Here is a 24,861-nt window from a genome sequence, read left to right as displayed (position 1 = left end):
GCCTCAGGGGTCGGGCTCCTCCAGCGTCGACCTCGTGAGCGACTAGGGAGGTACGTCCGGGGGACGCGGTGAACAGGGCCTCCTGGGCTGCTAACACCTCTCCCATCTCCCTACTCTGCAAGCGCGATAGCTGGACTTCAAGCTGCACATCTGCCAGCCCTGTCTGGCGTCGGGCCTCTGCCAGTAGGTCAGGGATGCGGTCCACGTCAGGGTTGTCCATGGGCGGGCAGCATATCGCGACCGCTCCTACCTCCCTTACCACATAGGCCTTGAGCCGGTTTATGTGGTAGTTCCGTACCCGCTTTTCTGCTTTGTCGTGGGCTAATAGGTAGTTTGTCGTCCCCTGTCGCCCCACTACAGTGTACGGTCCAGCCCAATTGGCCTGCAACTTGTTGCCTCGTACTGGCGCGAGGACCAGTACCTTCTCCCCCACCCCCAGCTCTCGGTGTCAGGCGCTACGGTTGTACTCGTCCCGTTGACGGCTTCAAGCTACTTCCAATCACTGATGGGCCAAATCCATCAGCCGTGCTAGGCGCACCCACATTTGGCTCACATAGTCTACTACCGGGATCTCCGGGCTTGCAAACTTCCCTTCCCAACCTTCCCGGACTAAGTCCAAGGGTCCCTGGACCCGCCTCGCGAACAGCAACTCGAATGGGGAGTGCCCGGTAGACTCCTGCGGCACCTCTCGATAGGCAAAGAGAAGCTGCTGCAAGGAGCGGTCCCAGTCTCTCCCCTCTGAGTGGACGCATCGGAGTAGCAACTGCTTGAGGGTACCGTTGAACCTTTCACACAGTCCGTTCGTTTGGGGGTGGTAGGCGGTGGTTCTTAGAGAACTCACCCCGTGCCGATTCCAGAAGTCCTGCATGAGTTCTCCCTGGAATTGAGATCCCTGGTCTGTGAGTACCTCACGCGGGAACCCCACCTGGCTGAAGATGTCCATGAGTCCCTGGGCGACGTGCTCGGCATCTATGAAGGACAGAGCCACTGCGTCCGGGTATCTGGTAGCAAAGTCTACCAGGGTTAGGATGTAACGCTTTCCCCCTCGGCTGGGGGGATTAATGGGGCCAATCAGATCTATGGCCACCCGCTGGAAGGGCTCTCGGATGAGGGGCAGCTGCTTGAGCGGCACCTTGTGCGGGGCCCCCGCCACCCGTTGGCAGACAGGGCACGAAGCTCGGTACCGCCGCACGTCCTCAGTCAGCCCTGGCCAAAAGAAAGCCTTCGAGAGCCGGGCCCTGGTGGACCTGGTCTCAGTGTGACCCGCCGCGGGTATATCGTGGGCCAGGGCTAACAGTCGTGCACGGTAGGCTTGGGGAACAAGCAGCTGTTTGGAGGTGGTCCAGAACGACGCGGGCTTGGTCGGGGCTTTGACCCGGTACAACAGCCCGTTGTCCCACTGGAACCCTGCCTGGGCCCCTCCACTGGGTGGTCGATCGGCCAGGCTACGGGCAGAGGACAGGGAAGGATCCGTATGCTGGGCCTCCCTAAAAGCGACCCTATCCACCTCCCCAGGTCTGTCGGGGGGTTCGTCATGTCGGTCAGTTGTGAGGCATCAGGGGCTTGAGTACTTACCACCGGTGGTTCGGGGGGCGGGGCTTCCGGGAGAGGAGCCTCGGTGGTTACACGGGTCGGTGGTGGAGGTCGGTAAAGGTTCTCCCGGGCTTGGCTGCGGGTCACGGCCCCAGCGAACTGACTTGTGAGACCGTTCCCAAGGTCGTTCCCCAATAAGACATCGGCGGGGATTCCCAGTCCAGGTAGACTCTGGCGCGTGGAATGGACCGCTGCTGTCCGTCCACCAGGGCAATCCGGGCTAATCGCTGGGGAAGAACCTTAGACTGGGGAACCAGGTCCGCTCTTACCAGGGTGAGGGATGCCCCCGAGTCACGGAGTCCATGGACGGTGCGACTTCCCAGCACCACCGGCTGTCGGTGACCCTGCATGTTGGCAGGGACCTGGTTCGTCACGAGGCTCGCAAGCTCTACGTGGTAGACCACCTCCTCCACCTCTGGGGCATCTAGGAGGTGGTCACACTCATCGGGGTCGCCTGCCTCCGGGCAAAAGGCGACCTGGGTTGGGGTTGGTCTGGGAAAGGGCACCGTTGATTGGGCCAGGGGGCAGTACCGTCGGCTGGGGTCTCATCGAAGTTGGCCGGGGTGGTTCCGCTATTTTGGTAGAGGCTCGGAGCTCTCGGCGTTGGTCCTGGCGTGGAAGAGGCTTCTCCACTGGGGTCGGTGGGCCAAGAACTCGTCGGCCAGGGTGGCGGCATCTTCAGGGGTGCTGGGGTGGCGGTCCGCGATCCAGGCACGAACGGGGACCTCCATCCTGGAGAGGAGTTGCTCCAAAATGACGAGGTCTTCCAGGGCCTCCCGACTGAAGGCCTTCTTCCCCTCTACCCACCTGGAGAAGCTTAAGCGGAGCTGGGCTGCCAGTTCCACATGGGTACCCTGGCCGGCGAGCGTCAAATTACGGAACCGCTCTCTGTAAGTCTCTGGGGTGATCACATACCTCTTCAGCAGGGCGTCCCGGAGGCAACCGTAGTCCCTTCCGTCCTCTGGACCTAGGCTCCGGTAGACTTCAAGGGCCCTCCGTTGCAGGCTGGGTCCCAGGTAGCGAGCCCATTCGGTGGTGGGGATGTCATGCACCTGTAGCTGTGTCTCCAGCATGATTAGGTGCGCATCGATATCCGTGGACGAAGGATCCAACTTGGGGAGGTCGTTGTATCGTAGTTGGGGTCTTCGGGGCCCGGCAGGGATTGGGGTTGTTGGTTCTGGGGGTGCCACTGCACGGGCCACGGCCCAAACGATGATCAGGCGCTGGGCCTCGGAGCTTTGAGGCCCCAGAGCGGTCAGCAGATCCCCCATCCGCAGGGCCTGGGTGTCCGAGATGGCGCTACGGCCGGTTCCCTGGCGACTGGCCGGTTCTTCGGGCCAGTAGTCAACGTCATCCTCGGCCATCTCTCCCGTCTCGGCCGGGTTTGCCAGGTCCCAGGCTTGGAGCTTCTCAATCAGCCGATCCTTGATGTCGCGGGACGAGAAGGCAATGCGCAGGAACCGGCACAGCTCTTGGAGTGTAATTAGGGGGTAGCTGCCATAGGGGACAGCCTCTGCTCCGCCGGGAGGATCCATAGAGTCAGGCTCCATGACTGGGGATTTAGGTGCCTGTGGTCCCCCTGTACTGCAGCACGTGTGGCAGTCTGCCCTTGAGGTCTGGCCGCGAATCGCCGGATGGTACCAGGGCCGCTGCCCCTAGAACGAACTGAATCGATCCCACCGCTGCCACCAAATGTGGCGAAACCGGGTCAGTGGGGGTCGGTTTACGCCAAGATAATGTGGCCGATAGATTCAGGCGACACAGATTAACAGGGGACAAGCCACAGTGGTGCGTTTATTAACAGGGACAGACACACACAGAACCAATGCATCGCTGCTTCTCCCCTCTGGGCTGGATGGGAGAGGCTACCTCACTATGGGGTCTCTCCACTGTACCTTTCATCCTTTGGGGTGTCTCCAGATCCTCCTTAGTTAGATGGGACTCCAGCACTTGTCCTCTATTACTGTCCCTAGGTCAGGTACCATCTCTGAGGTAGACAGCCCCTGCCTGCAGCTCACACTGCTATCTCATCCTCTCCTGGGCTGCAACTAACTGAGAACTCATCCAGCACCACTATATCCCTCACTCACCCCTCCCTCAGGAAACAGGCCCCCTCCTTTTTCTTATTTACATTAGATAAGTTCCTGCTCTCAGCCTGTGACTCATTCTCCTTCAGTGTAAGATTAACCCTACAGGGGGAGGACAGTGAAGCAGCACTGAATACAATACAATACAAATCAACTGGTTATCAAACATAACGTAATGCAGTTTGAGGGGACATATCCCCATCTAGCACCGGGCGCCATCTAAGCTATGGCACCCGGATGGCGGGAGTGCGACGGTTTGCGGCAGGCTTAACCTGTATTTGGGTACAATGCCTGTAAACGTCACCCGTTCCGCCACAATATCCATATTTGGCTTTAAACTCTGAAGTCCCCGGCCAGAGCATCGCAAGCACTCTCTGGCCGGGAACTCCTGACTTAGGAAAGCCCTTGATGTCACTTTCACTATATGGACAGTGATGTTAGGAGTTTAAATACCTAGGAAACCATGGCCAGAGTGTCGGCAATGCTCTGGTTAGTGATTACTCTCCTGGAAGGAGCCCCTGATGTCTGTCAATTGTTATGGTAGTAGTCGGATATGATCTTTAATAAATTGAAAACATTTTTTTAAGCTTTAAGAACAAGGTTTGACAATGATAAGTTCTACCCATGTGTATCTAATGCTGATATGTATCCATGATCCTTACTTTTAATATTGTGTGATTGAACTTGGTAACTTGGTATGCTTGGCTGACTGTACTGTATGATCAGAAGTAGTAACTAGATGTTTAAGAATCAGATTCAGATAAGTTTTAGTAATGATACTTAGTTCAACAGATAGAGAGGTCCTATAGGGGAGGACCAAGTCAATGTGAGCTTGAAACTCTGAACAAATAAATACCAAGTCAGGCAGAGTAAAAAGTAAATTTAGATTAAAAAGTTACTATTAAAATACAAACCACACAGCTCTTCAAGGTAGAGTTTGAGAAGCTGCATAATATACCCTCCTGCTACTTAGCCTAAATGGTGAGCAAATAGAAATTTTTCTACCTAAAATGGCAGAAAACACACCATTTTGGAGATGGAAAGGACGGCTAGAGGGGAAATGGAGGAGGCCGTAATTTTTTAATTACATTTTTTTCCTTGGTGTTTTTTTTTTCCATTTGCTAACGATTTAGTCAAAGTAGCTCAAAAGTAAATGTCTTTATAATACATGATATTGTAAAGTAATGTAATGGGAAATTTTGGCGCATGCCCGTTTTGAGTAAAAATGTTAGCTTTTTGAGACTTTATGCTGTTTTCGCGTCTTTTCAAATAGTAAGTCGGGACCAGCGGGAGAGCGGATCTCCTGCATGACATTTAATTTACACCTGCAGATATTATAGCTGACAGCTATGCTAACTGGTGTAGATGTCAGTTTGTGGAGCACTGACAACCCAAGTTGTGCCATATTTATTCAGAGCTGTGGGCTTCTTGGAGTATGTTCACATTCAATTTTTCCTTTTCGTCAGAGGAATGCGTCGGGAGAAGTCTCTACGTATACCTCCAATGGAAGGCTGTATAGGCATAGAGTGGGATATATCACCTGAACTCCCCGGGCACAGCGTTACTTTATGCAATAGGCTCGGAAAGCCCCTGACGTTAGCAACGCTCTAACAGGGGATTTTGCTCCCAGGGAAGCCCCTGACAACACTGTCCATAAATGGACACTGACGTTAGGAGCTTTAAGATGCCAAAATCCTAGGCCAGAACACTGGCATTGCACTGGCTGGGGATTCCACTCCTGGAGGGAGCCCCTGACGTCACTGTCCATATATGGATTCTGCTCCTGGAGGATCCCTTGATGTTACTGTCTGTACATAGACAGTGACATTAGGGGCCTTGTAATGTGAGGATTCCAAGTCGGAGCGTTGGCAGCGCTGTGGCCGGGAATTACGCTTGTAGAGAAAGCCTCTCACTTTACTGTGCATATATGGCTTTAAATATCCATATTTGGCTTTAAACTCTGGAGTCCCCGGCCAGAGCATCTCAAGCACTCACTGGCTGGGAACTCCTAACTTAGGAAAGCCCTTTATGTCACTTTCACTATATGGACAGTGATGTTAGGAGTTTAAAAACCCAGAAAACCATGGCCAGAGCGTCGGCAATGCTCTGGTTAGTGATTACTCTCCTGGAAGGAGCCCCTGATGTCTGTCAACTGGTTATGGTAGTAGTCGGATATGATTTTTAATAAATTGAAACCATTTTTTTAAGCTTTAAGAACAAGGTTTGACAATGATAAGTTCTACCCATGTGTATCTAATGCTGATATGTATCCATGCTCCTTACTCATTTTAATATTGTGTGATTGAACTTGGTAACTTGGTGTGCTTGGCTGACTGTACTGTATGATCAGAAGTAGTAACTAGATGTTTAAGAATCAGATTCAGATAAGTTTTAGTCATGATACTTAGTTCATCAGATAGAGAGGTCCTATAGTGGAGGACCAAGTCAATATGTGAGCTCGAAATTTTGAACCAAAAAAAAATCCAGAGTAAAAAGTAAATTTAGATTAAAAACTTACTATTAAAATATAAACCAGACAGCTCTCCAAGGTAGAGTTTGAGAAGCTGCATACTATATTCTAATGCTACTTTGCCTAAATGGTAAGCAAATAGATTTTTTTTTTCTACCTAAAATGGCAGAAAACACACCATTTTGGAGATGGAAAGAATGGCTAGAGGGGAAATGGAGGAGGCCATAGTTTTTTAATTGCTTTTTTTTCCTGGGTGTTTTTTTATTCCATTTGCTAACAATTTAGGCAAAGTAGCTCAAAAGTAAACATTTTTAAAATCCGTAATTTTGTGAAGTATTGTAATTGGAAATTTTCACGCACACCTGTTTTGAGTAACAATGTTAGCTTTTTGAGACTTTATGCTGTTTTCGCATCTTTTAAATAGTAAGTTGGTACCAGCAGGAGAGGGGACCTCCTGCATGACAGATTTAATATAATTTACACCAGCGGATATTATAGCTGAAATCTATGCTAGCTGGCGTAGGTATCTGTTTGTGGAGCACTGAACACCCAAGGTGCACTAAATTTGTTCAGAGCTGTGGGCTTCTTAGAGTATGTTCACATTAAGTTTTTTCTTTTCGACTGAGGTATACGTCGGGAGAAGACTGTACGTATACCTCCAACGGAAGGCCTCGACGTATAACCATTGTATACGCATACAGTGGGATATGTCACCTGAATTTCTCGGGCACAGAGCTACTTTAAGCACTAGGCTCGGGAAAGCCCCTGACGTTTCTGTCCATATATGGACAGTGACTACAGGGGTTTTAAGATGCCGGAATCCTAGGCTAGAACATCGGCAACACTCTGGACAAGTTTTCTGCTCCTGGAGGAAGCCCCTAACGTCACTGTGTATATATGGACAGTGACGTCAGAGGATTTGAGATGCTGGAATCCCTAGCCAGAGCATCGACAATGCTGTGGCAGGGAAAATCGGTTCTGAGGGAGCCTGTGATGTCACTTTCCATATATGGACAGTGATGTCAGGGGCTTTCAACTATGGAGTCCCCAGCCAGAGCATCGAAAGCCCTCTGGCTGGGGGCCCCTGTCTTGGGAAGGCCCTTGACATCACTGTCCATATATGAACAGTGATGTTAGGAGCTTAAAAACTCAGAATCCATAGGCAGAACGTTGGCAACGCTCTGGCTGGGAATTCCGCTCCTTGAGGAGACCCTGAGAACACTATCCATAAATGGACTGTGAGTTCAGGAGCTTTAAGATGCCAAAATCCTGGGCCAGAACCTTGGCATTTCTTTAGCTGGGCATTTCCACTCCTGGAGGGAGATTCTGATGTCAGGGTCAAAATATGGACAGTGACGTTAGAAGCTTTAAGATGTTGGAATCCCCGACCCGAGCATTGGCAATGCTCTGGCCAGGGGTTCTGCTCCTGGAGGAAACCTTGACGTTACATAGATAGTAATATTAAGGGATTTGTAATGCGAGAATTTCAGGCCAGAGCGTTGCCAATCCTCTGGCCAGTGATTCCGCTCCTGGAAGGAGCCCTTGACGTCAATCTCCAGATATGGACAGTGATGTTAGGGGCTTTGAGATGCCGGAATCGCCGGCCAAAGCGTCGGCAATGCTCTAGCCGGGGATTCTGCTTCTGTAGGATCCCCTGACTTTACTGTCCATGTATCGACAGTGACGTTAGGGGCTTTCTAATGCAAGTGTCCCAGACGAGACCATTGGCAAAGCTGTGGCTGGGGACTCGACTTCTAGAGGGAACCCCTGACGTCATTGTCCATAAAAAGGCGGTAACGTCAGGGGCCCCACTAGTACTGGAATTTCCGACCAGAGTGCTACCGATGCTCTAGACCGGGGTCCGAATAGTTCAAAGATTATTTCAGTAGGCTTCGGTTTAATATTGGTGTATAAAAATGTCAGTCTTTTTTAATTCCACCCATTGGTTATATGCAACAATGGGAGGTGAGGTCCTCTTGCTCGACAGATTTACTATAAGTTACATCAGGCATTGGCGTAAATTATAGCGGAAATCCATGGCAGATTGTTTCTGGCGTCGATTTCAGTTTGTGGACCCTTGACAGCCAAAGTTGTATCAAATTTATTAAGGGCCATGCTGATATATAATCATGCTTCTTACGTATGTTTTAATATTGTGTGATTGAACATGATGTTCTAGACTAGATAAAAAGTTACTATTAAAAAAAAAAAAAACAGACAGCTCCCTACCAAGTTAGAGTTTGAGAAGCTGCATACTATACTCTCCTGCTACTTTGCCTAAATGGTAAGCAAATTGATTATTTTCTTTTTCTACCTAAAATGGCAGAAAACACACCTATATTGGAGATGAAAAGGACGGCTAGAGGGGAAATGAAGGAGGCCGGTGTTTTTAAATTGCATTTTTTTTCCTAGGTGTTTTTTATTCTATTTGCTGACAATTTTGGCAAAGTAACTCAAAAGTAGATGTGTTTATAATACTTGATTTTGTAAAGCAATGTTATGGGTCAAATTAAAGACATTGAGGGAGACCTATTAAATATCTTGCGGTAGTTATCTGACAGAAGAAAAGTTGCAAATTATGTTGCACGCCTGTTTTAAAAAAGAATTATGTTTTTTTGGAAAATTATGCTGCTTTCGCCTCTTTCCAAACAGGAAGTGGGTCCCAGCGGTAGGGGGTTCTGCTGCACGACAGATTCAATATAAACACAACAGAAATTAGTGTAAATCATAGCGGAAATATATGCAAGCTTGTATCTGGCATAGCTGTGAGTTTGTGGAGTCCTGACAGCCCATGTTGCGGCAGATTTATTAAGAGCCGTCCGCTTCTTAGTAAATTTATGGCAACTTACTTCTGAAGGTTTCTGTTTAAAACCGGTATATGAAATGCCAGTCCTAATAAATTCCCCCATTGCATTCATGTAACCAGCTTTAGGACTTAAAAGTCAATTATCACAACAAGTGACATTGTTAGTTGTTAAGGTAGGGTAAATGAATTAAGGTAGTCGGATATGAGCTTTAATGAATTGAAAGTATTGTTTTAAGCTCTTTAGAGCAAGGTTTGACAATAAAAAGTTCTTCCCATGTGTATGTAATGCTGATATGCATCCATGCTCCTTACTTATTTTAATATTGTGTGATTGAATTTGATATGCTTGCCTGACAGTACTGTATGATCAGAAGTAATGGCTAGATGTTTAAGAATCAGATTCAGATAAGTTTTAGTAATGATACTTAGTTCAACAGATAGAGAGGTCCTATAGGGGAGGACCAAGTCAATGTGAGCTTGAAACTCTGAACAAATAAATACCAAGTCAGGCAGAGTAAAAAGTAAATTTAGATTAAAAAGTTACTATTAAAATACAAACCACACAGCTCTTCAAGGTAGAGTTTGAGAAGCTGCATAATATACCCTCCTGCTACTTTGCCTAAATGGTGAGCAAATATAATTTTTTTCTACCTAAAATGGCAGAAAACACACCATTCTGGAGATGGAAAGGACGGCTAGAGGGGAAATGGAGGAGGCCGTAGTTTTTTAATTAAATTTTTTTCCTTAGTGTTTTTTTTTTCCATTTGCTAACGATTTTGTCAAAGTAGCTCAAAAGTAAATGTCTTTATAATACATGATATTGTAAAGTAATGTAATGGGAAATTTTGGCGCATGCCTTTTTGAGTAAAAATGTTAGCTTTTTGAGACTTTATGCTGTTTTCGCGTCTTTTCAACTAGTAAGTCGGGACCAGCGGGAGAGCAGATCTCCTGCATGACATATTTAATTTACACCTGCGGATATTATAGCTGACATCTATGCTAACTGGTGTAGATGTCAGTTTGTGCAGCACTGACAACCCAAGTTGCACCATATTTATTCAGAGCTGTGGGCTTCTTGGAGTATGTTCACGTTCAATTTTTTCTTTTGGTCAGAGGTATGCGTCGGGAGAAGTCTCTACGTATACCTCCAACGGAAGGCTGTATAGGCATAGAGTGGGATATATCACCTGAACTCCCCGGGCACAGCGTTACTTTAAGCACTAGGCTCTGAAAGCCCCTGACGTTAGCAACGCTCTGACTGGGGATTCTGCTCCTAGGGAAGCCCCTGACAACACTGTCCATAAATGGACACTGACGTTAGGAGCTTTAAGATGCCAAAATCCTAGGCCAGAACACTGGCATTGCACTGGCTGGGGATTCCACTCCTGGAGGGAGCCCCTGACGTCACTGTCCATATATGGATTCTGCTCCTGGAGGATCCCTTGATGTTACTGTCTGTACATAGACAGTGACATTAGGGGCTTTGTAATGTGAGAATTCCAAGTCGGAGCGGTGGCAGCGCTGTGGTCGGGAATTACGCTTGTAGAGAAAGCCTCTCACTTTACTGTGCATATATGGCTTTAAATATGCATATTTGGCTTTAAACTCTGGAGTCCCCGGCCAGAGCATCGCAAGCACTCACTGGCCGGGAACTCCTGACTTGGGAAAGCCCTTGATGTCACTTTCACTTGACCATGGGATTACAGAGCTCGCCCCATTTCGAACCCTTTTGCTTACCCTTCCCTTCATACCGTTCACCCCCTTTCTTGCTTCCAGGCCTTTTTTCCTCCTCCCATGTCACTCTCCCATCCCCAGTGAGACACACGAGACAGTGGGTTGGAAAATTTCGGCCACAGCAGCCATTTTATTAACAAATGAACATAAAACATAACTTTATAAATAACATTACTATTAAAGGGGAAGTCCTTGGAGCTCCAAAACTTTGGCGCCTAACTGCCCCCTGTATAGCTACTTACTCCCAGCCATCTCCCTACAGGCTCAGAGGCACCTTTCTGCTCCGCAGTTGGCTTGCCAAGTATGTAAAACCACTCCCCGGGACACCACCCAGCAGGAGTCCAAAATACGCCCATCTCCATGAGCAATTATGCATTTGTTAGGGACCATACCTCTGATGAATCCCCCACTTCAAATTACCACCAACTCCAAGGACCCCCCAATCCGCCAACAAAGCCACCGTGACTCCGCTCCTACCAGTCACCACCAGCCGACTCCTGTAAAAGAAAAAACACCAGCAGCAACAAAGAATACACATTGCTAAACAAAACATAACACCTGTCCTTAAGGGAGGGCGGGCGGGACAAGGTCTAAACAGTTTTCCTGGGGCGTGAATGGCGCAAACCTGTCCCTCACCCTTCCTATATGCCCTCTGTTAACCTCGCCCCCTTTCTCCTCCACCTTCCTCCCCCTCCTCCATTTGAACTTTTCACCTCATTCCTTCTCCCCTGCAACCCTGGTCATGTCTGCCTCCCCCAATCACTTCTTGATGTGTCCGGCTGTTTCTTGACCATGGGATTACTACAGAGCTCGCCCCATTTCGAACCCTTTTGCTTACCCTTCCCTTCATACCGTCCACCCCCTTTCTTGCTTCCAGGCCTTTTTTCCTCCTCCCATGTCACTCCCCCATCCCCAGTGAGACACACGAGACAGTGGGTTGGAAAATTTCGGCCACAGCAGCCATTTTATTATCAAATTTACATGAACATAAAACATAACTTTATAAATAACATTACTAGGAAAGGGGAAGTCCTTGGAGCTCCAAAACTTTGTCGCCTAACTGCCCCCTGTATAGCTACTTACCCCCAGCCATCTCCCTACAGGCTCAGAGGCACCTTTCTGCTCCGCAGTTGGCTTGCCAAGTATGTAAAACCACTCCCCGGGACACCACCCAGCAGGAGTCCAAAATACGCCCATCTCCATGAGCAATTATGTATTTGTTAGGGACCATACCTCTGATGAATCCCCCACTTCAAATTACCACCAACTCCAAGGACCCCCCAATCCGCCACACGAGCATACTTAGACCACCTTTAAGCATTCAAGCCCCCACCATCCATCATTGCGCGCTCGATTCCCACCTGAATCCGCAAAGCCCAAAGGTCAATGCCCACCGCATTCAGATGCACTCCATCACCTAGCCAATACTTCCCTTGGCCATCCTCGAAATCATAGTGCCGCACAAAAAAACCCCCGTTTTTCACCACAAAGCTGGAAACCGCCCGATTAACTTTCACCCAGGCCTTGTTTACACGCTCTACCGAACACGCATTTCGCAATACACTCCGCGGCACGATTTCCGACCAAATCACCTTCACCTTCGGAAAACAGGACCAAAGCCGGAGAAGGTCATACTTAACATCCCGAATTAATTCTCTAAACGGACGAGTACCTAAGTCGTTCCCCCCCCACATGAAGGACCAACAAATCAGGAACCCGATCCAACTGCGCATACCGATGGAAATCCGGCAAAACTCGACTCCACACCATGCCGCGCGTGCCCAGCCAGCGTATCACCACCGACGACCTTTGGAACCCCAGTTGCCGCCCATCTGGCCGCACATCAGCCCTTAACGCCCCCCAGTGCACATATGAGTGCCCAAGAATCCACACCAGTGCAGGTGAACCATCTGAAATAGAAGAATAACAACGATGACACCAACCGAAAACAGCATGCTGAGACGAGAAAACAAATCACATAAAGTGGAGACGCACGTAGGACTTATACCTCCCAGAATCCCAACGACCTATGCGCTTCACCACATCAGGCCCCAAACCCCATGACGCAGCCTCCGTGGCTTCCCCAATACGAAAGGAGTGTGGTGAATAAATACCCTTATCCAAACCCAACACCTCCAAACATCTACAGAAGACAGCGATGTGACTGCGCATGAGCAGTAGCGCACGCTGAAATACAGGTTTAGAATAAGCACTTGGGAACAGTCGCCGGTTCCCGGGTACATACAGTCTTGCTGAAATGCAAGTTTAGTAGAAGCACTCGGGAACAGTTGCCAGTTCCCGAGTGCAGGCGGGGACTTGGGCAGCGCTAATGTTGCGCATGCGCAGTTGCAGCTACACCAAGCACTTGGGAATAATTGGATGTTCCGGAGTGAAAACGAAATAAAGCGTGTTCATGAGAAAAATTGAAAGCGACCACAAAGCCATACTATGGTCGGGATGTGTCTTTTCCCGACCATAGCCAGGAGAATGGGTTATGGTCGGATCCAAGGGCAACCAGTAACACAACAAAACTTCTGCAACAAAGGCGTTGAGTACATAATGGCATGGCTTTATAAGCATTCACACATGGCAGACCTGGGAGCCTTGTTTAGGCCGCCGGTTGCCATGGCACCTATCAGGAACCTGCGATTGCGCTGATGGTGACAGAAGAAGCCCCCGCCATCTGTTTACCCATGTAGATGCCCCACTATTGACCACAGCAACTGAGGGGTAACGTGCCGGGATCTACGCTATTTCCCGCACCATCCAAGTACTGTACATTTACGGTACTTTCTGCTAACTGCATGGCACTGTATATGTATGTCACCCAGTGGTTAAATTACAGAAAGCTGACATCAGTACCGTGAATTTCTAGGTTTATAGGATTTGCGTCTGTAAGTAAATAAACCGTATGCAACCCCAATGGCAGCCTCTAACTGTGGTGCACGGTTGGGTAAACGTTCTTTTGGCACTTGCCCCCTCCCCACCTAGTGCTGCACATGGAATAATACAAGACGTTTTTGGGCATGTGCAGTAGCCTGGGGCTGCTCTGCTTGTATGTACCAAGATGATGAAGCAAGCGGGCCTGGGACATTTCACCCATCTGCCCTTAACAACAACCCACCCCCAAATCTGGAACTTCTACAGAGCAGAGAGTAAGCCGGAGGGCATGAATAGCAGAAACAGTGAGGAAAATCCTGACCTAGAATGGATCCAATTGTAGCAAACTATCAGCTGCGAGAAATATCAGGCATGTTCCTGGATATAAACAAGAATATTCCCATTCACTGACCCCAAACAGATATCTTAAAAATGCTGAGGAATTAGTAAGTTGCCGAACTTTTCATTATACGAAATTTAAGCATCTAGTTACATGAAACCGGAAAATCCCTATTATATTGCCATTTTATAGAGATCAGTGGTAAAATAGTGGCCACTCGGGGCCACAAATATGGATAACCAGGCCTGTACCTCTAGTTGTGCCTGTGACAATGCATCACCCTCAACTTATTCTTAAGGACCATGAAGTGTTTGAGCTTCTACATGGACCTAACAAGCGATCTGCTGGAGTCCCTTATCTACACATATTCAGGGCGGAGGTGCCTTGCTGGGGGCTCCACTACATAAATATCCTGCAGACTGTCCGGAAACAAAATGTACTTCTCAGTCGTATGTATATATGTATGGAGCATGTGCTCACTGTATATACTGTACTCCCTCCTTACTGTCCTCATATATACTGTATATAATGTACTGTTCAGTTATATGTATATATAGGATGTGTCCTCACTGTATATACTGTACTCCCTCTTTACTGTCCTCATATATACTGTATATAATGTACTGTTCAGTTATATGTATATATAGGACGTGTCCTCACTGTATATACTGTACTCCCTCTTTACTGTCCTCATATATACTGTATATAATGTACTGTTCGGTTATATGTATATATGGGACAGGGTCCGCTCTCTAATCAGGATTTTTAAGGTGCTATGGATAAAACATTATCCCCTACTATACCTTTTCCTGTAATATTATAATAAATATTGGATTTCTCTCTTTCTAAACAGACTCCGCTCCCACTGGACAACATGCAGGGCTCCCATGTTACGTCATCGCCATAGAAACTGTTCGGTTTCCAACCATCGTAGAACGGACAACTAACCGGCAACTGAAAGCTCCTCCCAATGTATTAATGTCACTTCTGTATGGACAGGTAAGATTTGTCTATCCCCTTCAATGGGTTTTCCCATGAAGGACATTTATGACATCTCCACAGGATATGTCATAAATGTCAGATAGATGGGAGTCCCACCTCTGTGACCGGCGCCTATCTCCAGAACGAGGCCCCCTAAACAGTGGCGGATTAAGTAGGCCATAGGCCCTGGGCTGTTACCCAAACATGGGGCCCCCCTACTCCTCCGCCGCCCTGCCACTACCTTTTTGTGCAAGCATTAACAGATGGATGTTACGATTCCCCTTGTCAAAGGGCTGCGTCCCTACATACTGACAGTATCACACTGTGCAGGGACACATCCTCCTGACAAGGGGAATGGTAACACGCAATTGTCTATCAGTCCTGGACTGCACAAAGATATTTTGTGAAAGACAAGGATTTCCTATAAAAAACATGTCAGGAGAGGAGACAGATTCTCTATAAATCTAGTGACTCACAGAAGGTAAAGTAAAGCACCACACACACAGCCCCCGTAGAAAGCGCCACACACAGCCCCTGTCGATAGCGCCACACACACAGCCCCTGTAGATAGCATCACACACACAGCCCCTGTAGATAGCTTCACACACATCCCCCTCCCATTGTATATAGTGCCACACAGCCCCCTCTCCCCTTGTATATAGTGCCACATATCCCCCCTCCCCTTGTATGTAGTGCTACACAGCAATCACCCCCCTGTATATTGCCTCCAAAACAAAACATTGTACTTACCTTGCCCCGTTCCCGCGACGGACGGTGCGCTGCACTGTCTCCAGGCAGAACACATGCTCATATCAGCGTGATGCAGTTACGTCATCACGGCGGCCTGCCCAGGGAGTCTTCCCAGCACCTTATAGGCTGCAGTCCTAACTTGGCCTGAAGCCTATATCATTAATTCATATCTGCGTCCTGAGGATGCAGATACAAGTGAATGTGGCTGTCGCTAGCATCGGGGCCCCCTCCAGTTCTAGGCGCCAATGGGCTTGAGGGGGCCCGTGCAGCCCAGCCAATAAATGTTATGGGCTTGGCAGCCATGGGCCCCCTGGGAGCCTTGGTCGGCTGCCCGAGCCTTCCTAACGATGATCCGCCGCTGCCCCCAAACCCAGTTATAGCTTTTTGTGCTCATGCTGCTTCCTGGTCACTTCTTGATGACATGGTTGGAAGTTACAGAAACAGCGGTGAGTGCCTCGAATTTCTATCTTCTATATATATATATATATATATATATATATATATATATATATATATATATATACATATATTGATGTTCTCAGGACTTCACCCTAGGATCCCCCCTTACTAGTAATAAAGGTCGTGCACCTGCATTTGGGATTTCAGATCCTCGCTGTCTTTTTGGATTATTTATCAGTTTGTTTTCTGTGTTTTTACAGATAGTGCCAGGAACCCAACTATGGATTTTAGAGCCAGAGAACAGTCATGGCTGGTTAAAGATGACTCCACAGCCACAGGTGTTGGCAGTCAGAGAAATATTAGGGAGCCACAGAACTCCTTCAAAAGCCTTGTAAATAAAAGAATGAAAGTTTGGTGGAACCGAGCATTCCTAGCAAATTATCTCCAACGGAACCTCATACCGAGGGGGTTACGCATACAAGTTTTCCCATCATTTCCAACTGAAGATGTGAATTTTCCATCTAAATGGGAGGAGAACTGCAGTGCGTGGTCATTTAAAGTGATGGAGCTTCTTATTGGACCCAATAACACATCATTAGAAAACAGGGATAACGAGCTGGAAAAGATCCAGCAAAAATTAAAAGCAGAGATGTCCAAAGAGGACTTAGAAACATTTAAAACACAATTGGATCAACAATGCCTCGTGTGGGAAAAAGAAATGGAGAGCAGAAAAACAAAGAAATTGATATGTGATAATAATGATTTTCAACAGAAGAAAATATATTGATGGAATGGGAGACAAAATGGTGAATCACTGAGTCTTTCCTCTTCTATGTGATCTTTGTCATCACAGAGCGGTCACCTTGATATGACATTATGTAGTAGCGTGAGGTCTACACGTGACTTACCAAGATACAAAAGAAAACGGAACTAAAATCAGTCGTCCAACAGTAGGAGAAAAATGAATAAGGGATTGGAACAAAATCCAAGACATCAAAAGAAGGTCATTAACATTTCTATGCATCAATTATCTATAGGTGACATCACACTGTTGGACAAAGTCTTGACCTTTTCTCCCGCCTCCTGTTTTGATCTTTTCTCAGCAGTAAAAGATCTGCAATTTTTTGCACAATCTTTGATCTTTAAGAAATTGTATTTTAAAGAGGAAGGCGATTTATTTGTCACAGTTGAGGAACGAGAAACATTGCGAATATTTGAGAATCTCTTTCACCAAGAAGGGGGAATATCAGAAGGTAAGATTCATATCTGTATTAGAACCAAATCTACAAAATCCCCCCGTTGTCTATTTGCCAGCAGTAGATCTTTTTGTCAAATTAGTCCCTGAAGATTAGCAAAACATTCCAAGGAAAATTAAGAATGACAATCTGTCGAGTTCAGAGAGAGAGAGAGAGAGAGAGAGAGAGCTTGGAGAGGATTAAATCATGGCATGATGTGGTAGTAAAACCTGCCGATAAAGGCAGAAATGTGGTATTTTTGCCACGCCAGATGTATATTTATGAAGCAAATCGCCAATTGAAAAAACTCCACTTTTTAAATAATGATATCACGGAGGCGGAGGTTGCTTTAGCAATCTCTAAGCTACACAATAATGAAACGCCGGGTTCTGACGGCCTATCGGCTGAATACTACAAACTTTTGCCAGATATTGTACCGACATTGACGAGGACCTTACAAGCCATATTTAGTGGGGAGATTGACCTGCCTAACTTTCATGCGTCCAGGACCATATTGCTTCCCAAACCTGACAGGGATCCAACCCTCCTTTCCTCATATCGTCCGATTTCCCTTTTAAACCAAGACTATAAGCTCCTAACAAAGATTTTGGCCGACCGCCTCCAAACCATGTTTGGACTGATCATTGCCCCAACCCAACTGGGTTTCTTAAGGAATAGACATTCCACTAAAGGTATCCGTCAGGTTGTAGCAGCCACGGTGTCTGCACTAGACCCCTCCTCCCCAGTGACCATGCTGCTGGGACTTGACGCGGAAAAGGCGTTTGACTCTTTATCATGGCCATTTCTCACAGCGGTGTTGCAGTCCCGGGCCTTCGGGGACCGCTTTCTAACATTCCTTTCACGCTCACAGGCCTGCTCTACCACATCCCTTACCATCAATGGGCTTAACTCACCTCCTATCTCAATTTTCAGGGGTACGTGTCAGGGATGCCCTCTCTCAGGGTATGTTCACACGGCCTATTTACGGACGTAAATCGGGCGTTTTTGCCCCGAATTACGCCCGAAAATAGCGCCTCAATAGCGCTGACAAACATCTGCCCATTGAAAGCAATGGGCAGACGTTTGTCTGTTCACACGAGGCGTATATTTACGCGCCGCTGTCAAATGACGGCGCGTAAATAGACGCCCGCGTAGAAGAAGTGACCTGTCACTTCTTTGGCCGTAATTGGAGCCGCTATTCATTGACTCCAATGAATAGCAGCGCTAATTACGGCCGTAATTGACGCGGCGTTCAAGCGCCTGCACATGCCGGCACGGCTGAAATTACGGGGATGTTTTCAGGCTGAAACATCCCCGTAATTTCAGCCGTTACGGACCCCCGCCGTGTGAACATACCCTCACCGTTACTGTTTCATTTATCCCTAGATCCACTTCTCCGTCATCTCCAGTCCCTAGCATGTTTTCAAGGCATACAAATTGGAGATTCTCAAATTAAACTATCGGCATTTGCAGATTATATTTTGTTCTTCATATCAAACCCTGCCTCTACTTTACAACCAATCCTCCAGGATATCCCAATTTATGGTGCCCTGTCAGGTTTCAAGATCAATCTACAAAAATCAGAAGCCCTAATTCTTAAGGGTCCCTCCAGGCCACTCTGGTCTTTGAAGAATGCATTTAAATGGAACTCTGATTACATTCCCTATTTGGGGGTACGCATCACGAGACAACGATCAAGTTTATATCAACGAAACCTTAATCCCATTATTGCATATTTGTAATCCCAACTCATGGCTTGGAGGCACTTTACTCTATCATTTTTAGGTAGGGCTAATCTATTAAAAATGGTTGTCTTCCCTAAATTGTTATACTTACTACAATCCTTGCCTATATACTTGAGACCAGTTGATGTTAGGCAAAAGAGACCAAGAGTGAGCCTATGCATATTGCAGCAACATCATGAAAATGGAGGGATTAATTTTCCACAGATTCACTTATGCAATATGGCAGCTCAACTACGAGTGATTGGAGATTGGATAACTGGTAGCTCCTGCTTTTCTGATTCTACATTGGACCAACAATTTTCAAAACCCATTTCCTTAACATGCCTCTTACACACTCCCTACTCGGCTCTATCACCTGATGAACGGGCTAACCCCCTAGTCATGACCTCCTGGAAACATGGACCAAGGTCAGACAACACTTAGGTTTAAACCCTAGATTTTTCCTACTTCTTCCTTGGGTCCATAACTTTGACTTCCAAAATGCCAACCCCCATGTGGTTTTTCGTGGATGGGTTGGGGGGGGGGGGGGGGGTTGACATGTATTAATCAGATAACTAACATGCTCACTCGTCGTCCATACTCATTTAATGAACTACGTATACAATATGATTTTTTGGGCCAACACCCATTTTATTACATGCAGGCCTGTAGCTATGCTCACAAGGTCATTAGACACTTACAAGACCAAGACTGGGATGACTTATTCTGTCACTAAACTCCATCTCATCAATGCCGAAAAAGACTAATCACTACCTATTATAACGTTTTAAGACAGCCATTGGACTACACTAAATCGAGATCAGGCGTATCTTACTGGGTTGACCACTTAGATCAAATAACTCATGACGATGTCCTATCATCTGTAACTATGGCTGCCAAATACCTCCCATCAGCCATGTCCTGGGAGATGTCTTTTACAATAGCCCATAGGGCTGACGTGTCCCCTTATAGGGGCTTTCTCATGGGTAACTCCTCTGACCATTCATGTTTAAAGTGTGGAGCACCGCAATTACAATGTCTCTGGTTATACCCAACTATTGTTGACTTTTGGCGAAAGATACAATATTTTGTGTCGAACACCCTGTCCATACCATGCCCCTCAACCCAAAATGGGGTCTCTTTGGGATACTGCCACCTTCCATGCTCTTTATCCCGAAACATCACAAACAACTGTTATACTATGTCTCTGCGGCTGCTAGGAAGGCCATTCTCCAGGTTTGGATAAATAATACACCCCCCACACATCGTATTTCCCTAGAAAATATATCTTATATTTTCCAAATGGATTGGGTGGAAACCTCCCATCGAAAAGAGCACAAAACTGAAGCCTTTTTTAAGTTGTGGGAGAACTTTATACCTCTCTTACCACTTCATATAAAACAAAAACTGATTGCATGCTTTGGCTCCACAACTTGGTATCTGGAACATCAGCTGTCTGGTGTGACACCAATCATGATCTGATTCCTTAATATCTGTATTGAATCGTGGTAACGATGGGGATACACGTGTCCATCCTCTTCCCCCTCCCCCCTCTATACTTCCCTTCCCCCTTCTTTATGGTTTATTTAGTGTGTTTCATTTCCTATGATTATTGACACTTTTTCAATTTGTCTTTGGGCTAAAATCTCTAATTCTGTCCTCGCTCCAACTAGGATCATTTGAAGTAATTTATACAAATTGTAGATTATATAATATGCAAAATAATGATATGTGTTCAGAGATGCTATTGGCATGGGAAATATTGTTGAATTGTTGTTCGCTTGTTTGTTATGTTTGTAAAAATAAAAAATACATCAATTAAAAAAAATACTAAATAAAAAAAAAATCCACTTGTTGTAGAAGGTTAACATACAATTCTTTATTATCCTTTAGAGCAAAGATGATCCACATTCTACAAGATGGTATGGATGCCGGAGTCCTCTCCAAGTCCCTAATGGAGGCACTGATTGTGACTGAGCCAACAATACAGACGCCTTTTCTACTACCCAAAATTCATAAGGACCCTCCAGGTAGGCCAATTATATTGTGTACCGGGGGGTTAACTCAGGTGTGCGGATGGGTCGACCACCATTTAAAACCATTAGTGGAATGTCTACCTTCGTATCTGTGCGACTCTGCAGATTTGTTGTTGAAAATTGAAGAGATTCATTTAGATGACAGACATATTTTGGTAACTTGTGACATTGAGTCACTATATATCGGCATCCAGCATTCGGATGGGTTGCATGCAGTGGCCACCTTTTTGCATATGAGCAATATAGGAAAGACTTTTCAGAGTTGTTGCTAACCCTATCGGACATTGTTCTCAAACACAATTTTTATCACGTTCAATGGGTCCTTCTACCTGCAACTCCAGGGCACGGCAATGGGGGCAGCCTGTGCACCCTCATACGCCAACCTGTTCCTGGGGCTGTGGGAGAGGGACCTATTCCTGCCAGATCATGAGATATCAATGAACCAGCTCCTTTTCTGGGCCCGTTCATTGATGACATCTTCATGATCTGGCAGGGGACTTCGGATGAATTAATGGAATTCATTAGTGTATTTAACTATAATACACGTAACATTAAATTAACATGCAAGTGGAATCATGTTGAGATAGATTTTTTGGACATACTAACTAGAAGGAACCATAATGGTTGTCTCCAGACAGATTTGCATCGTAAAGAGACATCAACAAACTCATTTCTTCACGCCACGTCTTCACATCCCCGCCACACCATCGAAGCTATACCAACTGGACGATTACTGCGTGTTAAGAAAATTTGTTCAACTCATGAAGATTTCAAATACCGCACGACTGAGTTAAGAAAGAGACTTGCTCAACAGGGCTGCAGCCGCTGCCGCAATGTTAATAAAGCCCATTGACGACCACGTGCACAGCTCCCCCTCGTGCACAGCTATTACAAACTGTAACTAAAAATAAGGAATTTCTCCTAAGGTAAGATTTACGAACACGTATCATTTGGTCAGAAATGAGGGACACCTCAAACACATTTTGGCCGATGCTCCTCAATGATCCAATTCTACAGAAAGTACTGCCAAATTATCTTGCTGTTGCACCATGTAGAGCGCGTTCTTTATGTGACGCAATAGTTCACAGTTACCGAACAGTGGAAAAAACGGGTAAATGTTTTGCAAAGATTGGTCCTAAGTGGGGTTGTAACCCTTGCGGCGACTGTATTAGTTGCCCTAATATTGAACGCTCTCAAGGTTTTTTTGACTCAAGTGGGTTGAAAAATGTTAAGCTCCCATGGCCAATTACATGTGGCACTACAGGTGTGATCTATCATGCAACTTACCCTTGCCCTAAAATGTATATTGACATGAGAACCCGAGAATTGCGCTTTCGCGTAAGAGAACATGTTAGAGACATTGAAAATGCCAAACCAGTAGAGTATATGGAACAGCTGAAGACGATTCCACAACATTTTCACCTACATCATGCGTGTAACTCTAGACTTGTGAGAGTGAAGGGAATAGATCACATCAATACTGATATGCGAGGACGAGATGTAAAAAGAGGCTTTTGCAATCAGAATGCAAGTGGATATGGAGGCTTAAGACAACACAACCAAGGGGTCTCAATGAGAACATTGGTGTTGCTGCATTTCTCTGACTGCTACCAAAGCTTTTAGTTGGGTATTTTTGATTTTATGTTCTTATTTTGATTTTATGTTCTTATTTTGATCTACATTTCTTTATTTATGTATACAGATTAGATATATGGTTTACGCTGCCTGTGTTGACTATGTCAACCGTGCAATTTTCGGGTTGTCATGATCTTCATCCTCAACAATGATTTCCTACTACTGATGATCTTCACAGACAATAGAAAAGCGGGCTCTGTCTGCAGATCACTGCATATTATATTCTGCACCTTTGAGGCTTGTTGTATTAGATATATCGACATGTAACTATAATCTGCTTTGTGCATGGCACTTGTAGTCCATTTTATTTTTTGATGCATAATACACACGTTGTTTTTTTCTTCTTTTTTCATCGCACACGCCTATTCACACTATTTTATTTTTCGTTTTTTATTTCTTTTATTTTGTCACCATACATTTATTACCTTTTCACTCTTTTACTTACACATGTTCTATATAAACAACACTTTATTGTGTTTAATATCATTTCTTACCTGTCACTTACCTACTATGTTCAGGTTGTGCACTGGATTATTCCTTTTGGCACGTATATATTGCTCTTTTTTCACACATTATAATTGATAATAATGTTCCACACTTGATTACTCCCTACACGTTGACACTCTTCATCACACATCACTTTGTGTCCATATATTTATATGTATTTGTATGATACATGTGCAATATATCTGTATAACTATCTTGTCTCTCTGTATTTTGGGTTTAGACTTGCAGACATGAAGTGCATCGCTATTGGACTGCCCGTACAGGGTTAATATCCCTCTGAATGCTTTTCATGCCTTCAATCACTGGTTGCATTCTGATTGGTTGTGATTGACCGGCCTCCGATTCGTCACCCATGACACGCTGGGTTGCTGACACACGTGACCGCGTCAGGTGACGCGCTGATGTGTTTCCGCCCCAGTGTCTCGTTGTTGCCGTTTCTGGAGTCCGGCCATGTACTCGACCACATATTGCCACCAATAGTAAACAGTGAGTGCACTGATCTGATTTATGGGCATATATATATATATATATATCACCTGGATATATTTAAGCACCATTGGCTAGCGTTCATTTAAATACTGTGTGTACTATCAGCACCACCCCCTGATGAAGGCATTTAGCGCTGAAACGTGCGTCTGGGTGGGCACTCCCTGTGTTGGTGCTCCTGAACAACCTTATTATGGGTATGTTATATCCCTCCATACTTGTTTAATAGTTGATTCATTTTTGCTCTTACTTATGCGCTGACTGCTTTTTTGCACTGTATAGTTGTTTATTCCATACCATTTGGTATTTCTATATGACCTACATTACGCAGGTCTGTGCAGCCATGGGGTCTTATCTAATTATTATTTTCTTTGTGAGTCACACAGTGAGCTGTCCTTTTCTTCTGTAGAGTCTTGTGGAGTCTTTTTAATTTAATTGTATTGACATGTAGCTTTTCATTGTTATTCCAATAAAGATTTTTTCCATTTTCTACACTTTTTTTGGTAGCATCAATTTCTTTGTAGGTTATATATTTGTAGTTTTTTGTCTCAAAATATTTTTCTTGGTTTTTTTTCAGGAGATCTTTATCCCAGTCTTTGAGATTTTAAAGAGTCCTGACAACACGTAGACCCCAGTTAGCAGCTAGAAGATTCCTGCATATACCTAGAAGATGACCACCTTCAACATCTAGAAGACACCAACCAGCACAGAGAAGGAGATCCTGGCTACAAGAAGATTCCTACAAACATCTAGAAGAAGAGACACATTGTAAATACTGGTGTGTCCATCCTAGCAGAAAACCCATGACGTCTGAACAGTGAGGAGAGAACTTATGTTACTTCTGACTATATGATCCCAGGGTAAAGGAGCAGAAAATGCTGAGAAATATGGAGAGGCTTAGTAATTGTCAGTGCGCAGGATGCTCCATATGTGGTGATAGTCATGAGATGGTCACAGCTAGAGAAATACTCAATTTATTATTCATTTATCAATGATATCATATTAAAACATGTACTGAGACTACTATAGAAGAGAGGCAGGGATATTATCATCATCATCATCATCATTGGTATTGTTGTTAAGCTGAACATAGAGAAAAAGTATTCACTGGCCGACCCCCAGATCTATTGTAGAAAGAGTCCTGTTGAGACACTATCATGTAATGGAAGTTGGCACTTGAGTTGTACGCTACTAAAGA

General features: G+C 45.8%; 1 long non-coding RNA gene across 3 annotated transcripts; it reads left to right on the top strand.

Annotated features, from left to right (window-relative positions):
- The first annotated feature begins 14,709 nt into the window (after window positions 1-14,709).
- On the top strand, window positions 14,710-24,626 carry LOC142723850 (uncharacterized). Of its 3 annotated transcripts, none has more exons than XR_012875714.1 (4): window positions 14,710-14,909; window positions 20,893-21,029; window positions 21,670-21,961; window positions 24,241-24,626. It is a non-coding gene; the product is annotated as an uncharacterized LOC142723850 (long non-coding RNA). The 3 variants fall into 3 exon arrangements; XR_012875713.1 differs by lacking the exon at window positions 14,710-14,909 and adding an exon at window positions 16,631-17,043; XR_012875712.1 differs by lacking the exon at window positions 14,710-14,909 and adding an exon at window positions 17,053-17,293.
- Window positions 24,627-24,861: the final 235 nt, after the last annotated feature.

The sequence above is a fragment of the Rhinoderma darwinii genome, unplaced genomic scaffold (genome assembly GCF_050947455.1).
Source record: "Rhinoderma darwinii isolate aRhiDar2 unplaced genomic scaffold, aRhiDar2.hap1 Scaffold_56, whole genome shotgun sequence".
Taxonomy (NCBI): domain Eukaryota; kingdom Metazoa; phylum Chordata; class Amphibia; order Anura; family Rhinodermatidae; genus Rhinoderma; species Rhinoderma darwinii.
This window is presented reverse-complemented; position numbering and strand designations above follow the sequence as displayed.